Consider the following 12,500-nt stretch of genomic DNA (forward strand, 5'->3'; position numbering starts at 1 on the left):
ATAATATAATCTAAAAGCACCCAAATCTTATACAGCTTCAGAAACTTATGTTGTGATGAAAATAGTGAAGATTCTGGCCATTCATCTTCTGACCTCCATAGACCCTTCCTAATGTCAATAAAATCGTCTAATGACACACAAAACTCATGGTAAATATGCGTCCCAGTACTGAAGCGGTTAAGAATTACTGTTGTGCTAGGGAGGAGAGTGGATGACTATTACCTAGCAAATGGACAGTGTGAGAGGAACAGGATAGTAAAGGCGAAGGCATTTCCTCACCTGCTAGTCCTAGAAAGCGATAAAAAGCGAAATAGGTTAAAAGTAGAAGAAGATGAAGAAGAAGAAGAAGAAGAAGAAGAAGAAGAAGAAGAAGAAGAAGAAGAAAAAGAAGAAGAAGTAAAAAAAGAAGAAGAAGAAGAGGGGCTTGGAGAAATGGGAGGAAAGAAGAATGTACAGTTTGGAGAAATTGCAAGGAAATTGGAAAGGAAAGAGATAAAAGTATCACTATTGCTACTTTTATTCCGAGGAGGAGGAGGAGGAGGAGGAGGAGGAGGAGGAGGAGGAGGAGGAGGAGGAGGAGGAGGAGGAGGAGGAGGAGACACCTGAATTGTCTGCCTTCATCAATAACAGAAGCACTACCTCCATTATACCATCACCACCACCACCACCACCACCACCATCATCATCAGAAGACGTACAACAACAACAACAGCAACAACAACAACAACAACAGCAACATCACCAACCACCACCACCACCATCACCACCTGCACCAAAAGACATAGAACAAGAAGAAGAACAACAACAACAACACTACAACCACCATCACCATCACCACCACCACCACCACCACCACCACCAGCACCCCAGCAAGCACCTCTCCTAAGACACACTCTTGCCTTGCCTTGCCTTGTCTTGTCTAGTCTTCCCTTGAACCGGCGCTGCTCTGCGTAAAAATCGCCTTCACCGAGATTGCCACATGCGCCGTAAAAGGGAAACCAAGACAAAAGCGGCGAAGAAAAACAGGTGGACTAGGTGGACTTAATGCCCTTTACGCCAGCACGCCGCCCCAGAGTCACTACCTAAACCAAGTAAATCTCTGGCGGCCATTTCCTCATACGGTCCTCGCCTCGCTCGCTCCTTTTATTGATTAATTTTTTCGTACTCGCTTTCACTTTTTCCTTTCACACACAGAGAGCGAGCGAGCGAGAGAGAGAGAGAGAGAGAGAGAGAGAGAGAGAGAGAGAGAGAGAGAGAGAGAGAGAGAAACATGTAGAGGTTTCAATTGTATATATAAATGAAGTGGACATTTTGATCAATACCATCTCTCTCTCTCTCTCTCTCTCTCTCTCTCTAGCAACGTGACAAGCTAATAAAACTGTCATTCCTTTCTCTCTCTCTCTCTCTCTCTCTCTCTCTCTCTCTCTCTCTCTCTCTCTCTCTCTCTGCTGACATCAAGGAAGTACAAAAGTGCCAACATTGACCTAGCGAGCGTCCCTCCCCTCCCCCCTTCACCGTGTCCTCCGTGGCACCTACAGGAGAAAGGAAGCTTCGTGTCACTCTACGGATATTCGTTCTTGCGTCTGCGTAAATTGATGTCCAATGATTCGTAAGTTTTCAGAAGTGACGCTTTGTTCCTTGTAATGTCATCGGGTCTTTTTCTGAATTGTACTGGAGTTGAATTGCGTTTGACTGTTTCTTTTCCTACTTATTTTCTTTTTTTCCTTTTTTTTTTTTGGTTTCCTATTTCATTTCAACCTTCATTTTGTTCTGTAGTGTTCGTGTATGCATGTGTGTGTGTGTGTGTGTGTGTGTGTGTGTGTGTGTGTGTCGGTTTCTGTGTGTGTGTGTATGTGTGTGTGTAGCCTTGAACTTCTCACTGGTTATTACTGGTAGTGGGAATTAAGGGAGCGTAGATGGCGTTTACTGTGGTGCCCTTTGCTCATTCACTGTCTGTATGACTGGCTGGCTGGCTGGCTGGTTCTCCCTGTGTTAATAGATATACGCTGTGTTATGTTCCAAGCAGTGGCGGTACTCATGTTACGTGGTGTATAGTTCATGCTCTTGGTATTCTGCTGTGTGTGTGTGTGTGTGTGTGTGTGTGTGTGTGTGTGTGTGTGTGTGTGTGTGTGTGTGTGTGTGTGTGTGTGTGTGTGTGTGTGTGTGTGTGTGTGTGTGTGTGTGTGTGTGTGTGTGTGTACTGTCTGTTTATCTTTTCTGTCAGTTTTCTTGGTTGTTTTTCACGTTTGTTTGTCTGTTTGTCAGTCCGTCTTTCTGTTTCTCTGTTTCTCTGACTGTCATGTTCTCTGGTTCTAAGAAATATGTAACTAATAGAAAACCAACAGAAGAGAAGAGGGAAAAGAAGAAAAGAGAAGGGAAGAGAAGAAAGTGGAGGAAGAGGAAGAGGAGGAGGAGGAGGAGGAGGAGGAGGAGGAGGAGGAGGAGGAGGAGGAGGAGGAGGAGGAGGCGGAGGCGGAGGCGGAGGCGGAGGAGGAGGAGGAGAAGGAGAAGGAGGCGCCCTAACACTTGGCCTAACACAATGGCGTCCTCTATGTGGCACGTTCTTCGCTTCTTTTCCTTCTCTGTCACACAATGTAAATATTACGACTCCATTTTACACATGTGCCTATTGGTGGGAGGCCAGCTGTCATATATATCCTTTTTATTGTACGTATATATGTTTCGCTAATTAATTTCTGTATTATTTTCTTTGGGTCTCTGAAAAAAAATATATTCTGTTAGATGGCAGCATTATATTATTTATTTATTTGATATTTTTTTACATTGTTTTATTCACTGCAAGATCAGTTATATTTATTGCAAAAGATCGTATTGGGTGAGATAAGCTGATTGTATTAGAAGACACCGCTATCATGTTAAATTATCTAATGTCTTTATTTTCTATTTCAATATCTTTATTTGTAAAAGATTATATTTCCTCTAAAAGAATATAACATCTACTCTTAAGAAAAAAATAAATGCCTGTTATAAACTATCATTACTATATCCATTTATTTGATATTTCTTTTTCAATATTTCGTTCTGTGCAAGATCACAATATTTAATCTGATAAGAAAAATTTGCTAGAAAAGAAAAAGAAAAGAAAAAATCGCTTGCGATGATGCACCGTTACTGTATTCACTTATCTAATGTTCTTTTTTTTTTCTTTATCATTTCCCTTCACACAAAACCTTATTTACCTCTGAAAAATCCACTTGTTTTATACGTGGCGCCAATCAAACACACTCACTAAAAAGGATCAAATATCCCCGTAGTTAACAAGCGGGGAACACACGAGATGATCACTCCCCACCACCATTCTCTTTAGGCTGGCGAGGGGAGGGGCGGCGTGCTGTTGTTTCGTCTCATTTTACGGCCGGCGCGTCATGTCCCGAACTATCGACAAGCCTATAAAGTTCTGTCGGGCGAATCGGTAAACACTAGCGTCGCCTCCACACCTGCGGTTTCTCCTTCAGGCGGTGAGCGGGCGGGTGGATGCAGAAAGGAAGGTGCGATGAGTGTTTTTCGATGCACTGAAAACTCAAATCTTCCGCGTTTTACCTGGATCACTTTTTTTTTCACAAGTTCTACTGGAGGTTAGTGGTGTTCTTAACTCTTTCAGTACTGGGACACTTTTACCGTGAGTTTTGGCTATGATTAAACGATTTTATTTATATTGGGAAGAGTCCACGGAGGGTAGAAGATTTATGGCCAGAGTCTTTACTATTTTAATCCCCAAATAAGTTTCTGAAGCTGTATAAAATCACCAAATAGTAAGCAGAATGAATATGGAAACGCGTCATGGCACTGAAGGGGTCAAAGGTGTTTTCACGATTCTATGAACAACGTTAAAGCTGTTACACCATGAATCGGGAAGGAAAACCCATGATAACCCATTAATCCCATCATTACTGGGGCACATTTTTACCATGAGTTTGGCTATGATTAGACGATTTTATTTACGATAGGAAAGGTCCATAGAAGCCAGAAGATTAATGGCCAGTCTTCACTATTTTAATCCCTCACACAAGTTTCTGAAGCTGTACAAAATCACCAAATAGTAACTAGAATGAATATGAAAAACGCGTGAGACATTGGGAGCTTTTAAAAGACTCTACACAAATAATGAGATAAAATACCCTTGAGAACGTAAACAATTTTCTCTGTGACCCCTGAAAGCAACACCAGAGAGAACATGAGAGGCTTCAGAATACGAGTTAGAGACGGAGTCACTGAACCGCCACCACCACCACCACCACCACCACCACCATCACCATCACCACCACCACAGCCGCAGCCCACGTGAGGGGGGGAAATAAGATGCAAATTCAGTGAGGAGGTGAACCAGAAAACATAATGAGAGAGAGAGAGAGAGAGAGAGAGAGAGAGAGAGAGAGAGAGAGAGAGAGAGAGAGAGAGAGAGAGAAAACACAGCAGAAAGAGAGAAAGAGATAGAGAATACTAATCTTCCTATGAATAACCAAGCCAGTCAACCAACCACACTTTCTACTTTCTTTCATGCACAAGAAGAGAGAGAGAGAGAGAGAGAGAGAGAGAGAGAGAGAGAGAGAGAGAGAGAGAGAGTAACAGTTCATGTAAATGTTTGGCTGCGGTCACGAGGGATGGATGTGACGCTGAGGGGAGGAGAGCAAGGCGGCGAGGGGCCAGGGAACGCGGGGAAGTCACCATTATAGTCGCGTCATTTAAACAATTCGTCATCATTATCTTCATCATTAGTGCCCGTGAATTGCAAAGAAACACCCACAAATTCTGCTCCTTACTCTCTCTCTCTCTCTCTCTCTCTCTCTCTCTCTCTCTCTCTCTCTCTCTCTCTCTCTCTCTCTCGTTTACCTCTTTTAGTGAATAACAAGTAAAAAAAATTAATATATACTTAATGTTCTCCCCCTCTCTCTCTCTCTCTCTCTCTCTCTCTCTCATTCTTTCCGTCTACTGTTGTCTACCCTTCTCGGTGAATAACAAGATATAGAATTTAATTATTAGTCATGAGTTAGAGAAGAATAAAAATAACTACATAAATAACAGGATGAAACATGATATTTGAGCTACAATAATACGTTACCAGCTATTCATGAGCTAAGAAGAAAGAAGAGTACATGAATGACTGGATGAAACATGACACTAAGCCACAACAATTAAGAAAAATATACGATGGAATAAGGAGTGTAGAGTGAGTGTGACTGATTTATTGAGCAAGAGATGATGAAAGAAGGAGAAAAGAAGAAAGAACACACACGAATGATTGTTGAAAAAGGTAATACTAAACAAAGGTACAAGAAGTTGAGAAAAATATACAATGGACTAAGAGATGTAGAATGAATGTGACTGATTTATTGAGCAAGAGATGATGAAAGAAGAAGAAGAAAGAAGAAGGAACACACACGAATGACTTGAAAAAAAAAGAACGAACAAAGATAGAAGATGGCAAACGTGCAATAAATAATGATGTATGGCTTCAATAATAATAATAATAATAATAATAATAATAATAATAATAATAATAATAATCTTGCTTACTATTCCTACGAAAATAAGAAAACGAAAAATAAAAACAAAAGGAAAAAAGAGAAAAAAAGTGACTAACTCAAAGATATCACTAAATAATGCAGCAAATAATGACATAAAAAAGAAATGACACTTTTACTTAATGTCCATAAGAAAAAAGAGGAAAAAGAAAGAAAAGAAAGAAAAATACAAATAACTAACCAAAAAGATAATAAGCAATGGTAAAAGTGGAAGACATTCAATAAATAATGACACGTAGAGAGAGAGAGAGAGAGAGAGAGAGAGAGAGAGAGAGAGAGAGAGAGAGAGAGAGAGAGAGAGAGAGAGAGAGAGAGAGATTTAAGGGCAGGATTTTGAATAGCAACATAAGAGAAACGTGTTCCTTTAAGCCCCTGGAAAATAAGTTAAAAATGATAGATAGATAGATAGATAGCTAGAGATAGAGATAGATAGATAGATAGATAGATAGATAGAGAGAGAGAGAGAGAGAGAGAGAGAGAGAGAGAGAGAGAGAGAGAGAGAGAGAGAGAGAGAGAGAGAGAGAGAGAGAGAGAGAGAGAGAGAGAGACAGACAGACAGAGAGACAGAGTAACACACCCCCTCCCAACCCTCATCACACACACACAAATAACCAAACAAATCATATCAAAGTTCAACAACAGAAAGAAATAAGCACGGACGTTGAAATTACACACATTGGCAGCAGAATATTTCAATTAACGAAGGAGAAGGAGAGGAACGCCGTGGCATTTTAATCTGCCTGGTTATCGCTGGAGACTTCTTTCATCGCGAGAGCTAATACCAAAATTGTGGTAGGCAGAATTACTCGTATATATCGGCGGCCAGCAATTAAGTGTGGGCGCCTGAGGGGTAGGGAGGCGTGCTGGCAGGCGTGAGGAGGCCCCGTCTGTCTGTCTGTCTGTTCGTCTTGCCTACCTGCCTGCCTCGCCCACTTAACAGCGATGGCAGTGGTGGTGGTGATAGTATTAATAGTCACAATGATAATGGTAATGGTGATGATATGAAGGTAATGAGAATGGTGATGATATTGGTGGTGGTGATGATGGTAATAGTGATTATAGTGATGGTGATGCTGCTGCTGCTGCTTCTGCTGCTGCTACCACCACTACTACTACTACTACTACACCTACTACTGCTTCTACCAATACTGCTACTATTACTACTACTACTACTACTACTACTACTACTACTACTATTACTACTACTACTACTGATGCTGCTGCTGTTAATATTACTAACAGTACTATTACTACTACTACTACTACTACTACTACTACTACTACTACTACTACTATTGCTATTATTACTACTACTACCATCACCATAACCCATACTACTACTACTACTACTACTACTACTACTACTACTACTACTAAGTATTTAAGTAAGCAAATAGATATACAGATAAATAGGAATAATTACAGCAAAACCACTACCATGACCACCACCACCCAACAGAAACAACAACAACAACAAAAACAACAACACGATCACCACCACCACGACGTCTACCACCACCACTCCCTGGAAGCTACTGCACACAACCCACAAGACACAGCAAAACAGGAAATAGTGGCACAGCAAGAACAAGGCGCCTTTGTGTGTTCTGGGAGGCCCAACAAGACGGGGAAACCTGAGGAATGAACAAAGGCATCACTCATCTCCTCCATTAAATACTTCACTGCTGCTTGACACATTGTTCTTTCTTCATGTACGTCCACAGATGTTTCATAACCTAACCTCACTTCACCTCACCTCACCTCACCTCACCTAACCTCACCTCACCTTATCTTGCCTAACTTAACCTCACCTAACCTGAACTAACTTCACCTAACCTAACCTAACCTAACCTGAACTAACCTAACCTAACTCAATCTAACCCAGACACAACCTAACCAAACCTAACCTAACCTACCTTCTCTTATCTCCTCCATTATCAAGTACACACACACACACACACACACACACACACACACACACACACACACACACACACACACACACACACACACACACACACACACACACACACACACACTTTTCCCTGCTAGTTATTCCCCATTAAATACTTCACTGTTATTTGACAAGCTGTTCTTCCATGACATACCGAGATATTCCTTTCTTTCTACAGTCCATCGTCATTTTTAAGCTTCATGTTTCCTTGACTTTGGAGGATTCTTGTTCTAATTGTCTTTTTTCTTTTGTATGTCCGTAGAATGTTTCACTTATCTACAATTTTTTCTATATTTCTTTTCGTTCTACAGTCCATCGTCAGTTATAAGCATCACTTTCCTTGATTTCGTATACTTTTTGTTTAATTTTTTTTCTTTTTTGTATATCCTTAGAATGTTTCACTTATCTATATTTCTTTGGACATTTCCTTTCGTTCTACATTCCATCGTTACTCCTAAGCATCACATTTCCTTGATTTCGTATATATTTTTGTCCTAGTTCTCTTTTCTTTATTGTATTTCCATAGAATGTTTCCTTTATCTACATTTTCTAAAGTCTTCATCTTGGTCAGTTGCAGCACATCACAGTGTCAGAGTTAAATCCTTCATGTTACTGTATCCAACACTCTTAATAACACCTCGTACCTCTTCAGCCTCCACTCTGGTAGTTTATTTATTCATTTTAGTCTCCACGCACGAAGTAGTCCAATAAAAGTGACCAGTTTAATCCTTTTATTCTCATGATCATTCTTTTCAAGAATTCAAAGCGGCGTAAAAGTTGCAGAAACAGACCATTAAAAGTGACTGCTTGCCTGAACTTTCTCACTGCTATAATCCTTTCTTAATATTCTGAACCGACGTAAAAACAATTCCAGACATACACACAGAAAATTAAAGACAATTAAAATAGAATACGGAGTCAGTTTTGTCTTTTCTAAACTGCAGAACTATTTAAGATTAGACTGTTGTGCAAAAGTAACGACGGTAACTATTTAAGAAACTGTAATGTGAAACCAAGTATTCTAAGGCACTATGATATAAAAGTAATCACTAAACCATAAACTAAATGGTAATGCGCACCGTAAAAACAGAAAAACCACAACAAAACACAACAAGACAAACCACAACAAGAAAAACCACAACAAACCACAACAAGACAAACCACAACAAACCACAACAAGACAAACCACAACAAGAAAACCACAACAAACCTCAACAAGAAAAAAAACACAAGAAAAAAAACACAAGAAAAAAAGAAAGAAAAAACCACAACAAACCACAACCGGAAAAAAAACAAGAAAAAAAAAAAAACACAACAAACCACAACAAAAAAAAACAAAACAAAACAATAAAGATCGGTTGTTGAATCACGGCCACTTTTTCAGTCAGCAAAGTTCACACAAACAGACAAACCTACATACACACTAGAGCATACCCAGGCGTGTTAATTGTCGTAGTGATTGAGTTTACGTACACCAATTGAGTCTCGGTTCACGTGTTAAGTGGAGGAGGAAGAGAAGGGAGGAGGAGGAGGAGGAGGAGGAGGAGGAGGAGGAGAAGGTGGAGGAGACAAGGGTGTGGCGACTAGCGGTGATCTGTAGCGATGTGGTGTGTTGGGTGTTTTTCTGGTGGTTTCTCGGTGCTTTCCTCTTGTGGCGGGTCTTATGCAAACACCGAGGTCACCAAACACTGCAGCTTTGGAATTAATGGTCTCTCTCTCTCTCTCTCTCTCTCTCTCTCTCTCTCTCTCTCTCTCTCTCTCTCTGTGTGTGTGTGTGTGTGTGTGTGTGTGTGTGTGTGTGTGTGTGTGTGTGTGTGTGTGTTACTGATAACTACTATTACTACTAGCTACCTCTACCACCACTACTTCTACCACCATTACTACTACTCCTAATGCCTACAACAACAACAGCAACAATAACAACGATAACGACAATAACAGATGAAAGTTGCACCACAAACGAACCGTAACAAGAAGACAAGAATGAGCTTCAGATGACCTCTTGCCTCTACTCACGAGGAGGACAGCGCTCTCACACCCACCACACACACACACACACACACACACACACACACACACACACACACACACACACTCTTTCAGCTAACACTTTTGACCTGTAAGGGGACTGGCATTTAAGTTGGCCTTTTTAATTTAATTTTGTTCCTCCTGGCCAGTTTTCCCACTTACATAAAAATAATACTAGCACCATACACACCATCATCCCTTCCCTCCCCCACACACACACACGTCTCCTCCCTTACCTCTTCAGGCTGTTCTCTTATCGACGTAGAAAGGAAGGCAGACGATAAAGAGGAATGAATACAAGTCTGGTGAAGCATTATAAGCTACACTGTCTATGGGATAAACAAATGCAGTGATTGAGAGATTGTTTTCACCTGTACTATTTCAAACTAAAGTAAGAAGTGAGGTAGGTAAAAGATTAAGTTTTTTTTTGTATCTTTAACTTACTTAGCACTTCTCTTTCCTCTGCTATTCAATCAAGTAAGAGACGCACAAGTAAGATAGTAAGGGTAAATATGTAATCTTCATGGGTATCTTCTTATTTTTAGCACTATTAAGTCCTCGACCCTTCCTTCTCTCCTATCCACCTACACTCCCTCTTCACCCACACTCCCTCCCTCTACACTTCCTTCACTTTTACTCTCACGTACATTCTTCACTGTCATTAACTGCACTTTTTTTCTTTCTCTCCCTCCATCTCCCACTACCACTACCACTACCACCACCACTGCCACTACCATTACCACCACCACCGACCCAGTACACAGTATATATCCAACATCTCCTCCTCCTCCTCCTCCTTCTCCTCCTCTTCTCCCTCCATCATCTCGCACCCTCCGCCGCCACGCCCACGCCCACGGAAATCAAGTAGAGGCATTAAATTCATCGGTCTTCTTCTTCTTCTTCTTCTTCTTCTTCTTCTTCCTTATGTTCACTGTTACCACTACCACCACCACGACTATTGCTACTACTACTACTACTACTACTACTACTACTATTTCAATTATTATCATTTCTACTATTACTATTTCCACCACCACCACCACCACCACCACCACTACCATTATAACCATTGCGCTATTCCTTCATTCCCGCGGGCCACGATGCATTATTATGGCGAGTCACTATCACTGTCACCATCACCATCATTAGCAGTAGCGGTGGCGGCGAGAAACATTGCTAATCCCTAACCTTCTTATCTCCGACGCGCGCGCACACACACACACACACACACACACACACACACACACACACACACACACGGACACACATTCTTGTTAGTTATTTTGTGGCGACTCTGAAGAAAAATTCCCTTTCGTGATGGACTCCTGAGGCAAAAATGTGCGAGAGAGAGAGAGAGAGAGAGAGAGAGAGAGAGAGAGAGAGAGAGAGAGAGAGAGAGAGAGAGAGTACAGATATCACAAGCATAAATACATATATAAGAGAAACGGCCAAGACCTAAATATAAACAACAACAAAAAAGAAAGGAGAGAAAATATCATAAATAGAGTTTCCATAAATTGACAGGAAGGGAAGACAGCGACAGACAGCTTGAGAGGGAAACACAGAGACACTACACCAAGCCACGACCCGCAGCACCTCTCAGGGAAGGGTATATTGGGAGGAAAGAAGGACAGAAGGCACAGGAGGCGGGCACCAAGACAGGGCGGGGAGGAGCGGGGCAACAGCAGGCAAGGCACCGGGGCGCCGCGGGGCAGGAGTGTGCATCGAAGCGTGAGTGACCTTAAATAACGACGCGGGAAAGCTGAGTGGTGGAGGGGAAAAAAAAAGGGAAGAAAGAAAGCAGCAAGAGACCGTTTTGAAGAAGGGCAGGTGAGGAGGATGGAAAGAGAATGGAAGGAGGATACAGTTTCAGAATCATTCAGTCGCTGTCTATCCTTGAATGGCGCTTTTTTCTCATGTTTTCTGTATTTAATGTGAAGGTAATGTTACTGAAGGCCCAAAAGCGGCGAATCACTGCCATTGTGAATATCTTGTTAGTTGTGATTGTGATAATGTTTGCCTCGCCAGCAGAGCCACACCTGTGAATTACAAACAAGTAATCTTCGGTCTTGTTCAAGTTATTGGCGATAGCGTTGCCTGACAGCTGTACGATTATGTACCGTGGCGGCGCACCACATCATTGTGCCGCTTTTAGAAAACACCGACAACAGTTTTTGTGTGTGACTCCGCGATGCGTCACTCCCTTCCCATTCACCAGCACGTCCGAGCCTCTCTCTGCTCCCCGCACCCTGCACCAGCTAACGACAACTCCACAACCTGCCGACCACCTGCCTGACGACGCCCTACAAATACGGCTCGCGGCTAAAAACCAGTCAAGCGCCGGGGCACCTGACAGTCTCGCCCGCTCTGGCTCCACCCGCAGCCTGCATGGACATCGAGGCTTAGAATCAATTGGAGTTTACTGGCGGGCAGGTGTAGGCGGCGAGGACTCTTGGGAAGCGCGGGAGGAGGAGCGACACCACCGGCGGCCCCCTGGGAACAATAGGCTCTCAACACACGTGAATTATACGGCGTTAAGCTTTTCATTCGACTCGGCTAATTGATTTCTACGGCACTGGTCGTGTTCCCGCCGTGATTGACCGCCTTCCGCGTGCCGCGTTGCGAATTCCTTCCTGGCCGGCACGGGTGAGCCTCCCTGCAGCACCTGCACTGCGGCGAAGGTGTAATGCGAGTGTTATGTTAGGCAGATGTTAGGGGCAGCCCGCGTGTAATAATGCCGAGGTAAAAACCATTCTGGACGGCCAGTGACGGCAGGCAACTGACGCAACCTTCATAATGCACATGCCTTCACGTCGCCACCGCACACCTGTACACCTGAACCCACACACACACACACACACACTCACATATACATGCACACAATTCCTAACGCACACATACACGAGTGTCCCACCAAGGCGACGCACGAACACGCCCTCCCAGCTATCAGGTAAGGACGCCCACCTCGCTGGACA

At 42.6% G+C, this 12,500-nt stretch overlaps 1 protein-coding gene across 4 annotated transcripts in view; it reads right to left on the bottom strand.

Annotated features, from left to right (window-relative positions):
- The window catches only part of LOC123516954 (protocadherin-15-like), a 383,101-nt gene that overhangs the window by 44,819 nt on the left and 325,782 nt on the right, over positions 1-12,500 (bottom strand). The gene's annotated exons all lie outside the window — the stretch shown is intronic.

This window comes from Portunus trituberculatus, chromosome 41 (assembly GCF_017591435.1).
Source record: "Portunus trituberculatus isolate SZX2019 chromosome 41, ASM1759143v1, whole genome shotgun sequence".
NCBI classification, from domain to species: domain Eukaryota; kingdom Metazoa; phylum Arthropoda; class Malacostraca; order Decapoda; family Portunidae; genus Portunus; species Portunus trituberculatus.